The 1,885-nt window shown below is 46.9% G+C and overlaps 1 pseudogene; it reads left to right on the top strand.

Annotated features, from left to right (window-relative positions):
* The first annotated feature begins 634 nt into the window (after window positions 1-634).
* Window positions 635-1,150, top strand: LOC108308137 (annotated as a pseudogene).
* The last annotated feature ends 735 nt before the right edge of the window (window positions 1,151-1,885 follow it).

Raw genomic sequence — 1,885 nt, 5'->3', positions numbered from 1 at the left:
GAGACGGGTTTTCACCATATTGACCAGGATGGTCTCGATCTCTTGACCTTGTGATCCACCCGCCTCGGCCTCCCAAAGTGCTGGGATTACAGGCTTGAGCCACCGCGCCCGGCCATCTATGAAAGGTTTTTAAAAATTAGCCAGGTGAGGCCAGGTGCAGTGGCTCACGCCTATAATCCCAGCACTTTGGGATACCAAGGTGGGTGGATTGCTTGAGTTCAGGAGTTTGAGACCAGCCTGGACAACATGGTAAAACCCGGTCTCCACCAAAAAATACAAAAAAATTAGCCGGCCATGGTGGCTTATGCCTGTAGTCCCAGCTACCTGGAAGGCTGAGGTGGGAGAATCACTTGAGCCTGGGAGGTGGAGGTTGCAGTGAGCCAAGATCGCACCAATGCACTCCAGCCTGAGCAACAGAGCAAGACCCTATAGCAAGAAAAAAAAATCAGGTGAGGTGACACACACCTGTAGCCCCAGCTAATGTAGCAGGCTGAGGCAGAAGAATTGCTGGAGCCTGGGAGGTCAAGGTTGCAATGAACTGTGATCATACCCCTGCACTCCAGCCGGGGCAACAGAGCAAGACTGTCTCAAAAAATAAATATAAGGACATCCAAACAGCTGACTCCTTTCCAGCTGAAGAAACACTTAAATTCTGAAAATAGCAACTCAGTATCATGGCCAGCAGTCCTAATGAAGATCCAGAAGGATGCAGAATCACTTATGTGAAAGGAGACCTTTTTGCATGCCCCAAAACACACTCTTTAGCCCACTGTATCAGTGAAGATTGTCGCATGGACGCTGGGATAGCTGTCCCCTTCAAGAAGAAATTTGGAGGGGTGGAAGAACTTTTAAATCAACAAAAGGAATCTGGAGAAGTGGCTGTTCTGAAGAGAGATTGGTGATATATATATTACTTGATTACAAAGAAAAGGGCTTCGCGCAAGCCAACTTACGAAAACTTACAGAAGAGTTTAGAGGCAGTGAAGTCTCATTGTCTGAAGAATGGAGTCACCGACCTCTCCATGCCCAGGATTGGATGTGGTCTTGATCGTCTGCAGTGGGAAAATGTATCTGCGATGATCGAGAAGGTATTTGAGGCAACAGACATCAAAATTACTGTGTACACACTTTGAAACATTTTGGATGTTTCAAAAAAATAAAAATAAATAAATAAATATTTAAAAAGCTGGGTGTGGTGGCTCACGCCTGTAATCCCAGCACTTTGGGAGGCCAAGGCAGATGGATCACCTGATGTCAGGAGTTTAAGACCAGGCTGACCAACATGGTAAAACACTGTCTCTACTAAAAATACAAAAATTAGCCTGGCATGGTGGCGCATGCCTGTAATCCCAGCTACTTGGGAGGCTGAGACAGGAGAATCACTTGAACCCGGGAGGCAGAGATTACAGTAAACCAAGATTGTGCCACTGCACTCCAGCCTGGGCGATAGCAGTGAAACTCCGTTTCAAAAACACAAGAAACAACCAAAAATTAATATAAAACAAATAAGGGTTGGGAGCGATGGCTCATGCCTGTAATCCCAGCACTTTGGGAGGCCAAGCCAGGTGGATCACAAAGTCAGGAGATTGAGACCATCCTGGCCAACATGGTGAAACCGCGTCTCTACTAAAAATACAAAAATTAGCTGGGCATGGTGGTGTGCACCTGTAATCCCAGTTATTATGGAAGCTGAGGCAGGAGAATTGCTTGAACCTGGGAGTCAGAGGTTGCAGTAAGCTGAGATCACATCATTGCACTAAAGCCTGGTGACAGAGTAAGACTCTATCTCATAAAAAAAAATAAAAATAGGGCCGGGCGCGGTGGCTCAAGCCTGTAATCCCAGCACTTTGGGAGGCCGAGGCGGGTGGATCACGAGGTCAAGAGA

The sequence above is a fragment of the Cebus imitator genome, unplaced genomic scaffold (genome assembly GCF_001604975.1).
Source record: "Cebus imitator isolate Cc_AM_T3 unplaced genomic scaffold, Cebus_imitator-1.0 Scaffold82, whole genome shotgun sequence".
NCBI lineage: Eukaryota > Metazoa > Chordata > Mammalia > Primates > Cebidae > Cebus > Cebus imitator.
The sequence above is the reverse complement of the archived record's forward strand: the minus strand, read 5'-3'. Positions and strand labels throughout refer to the sequence as shown.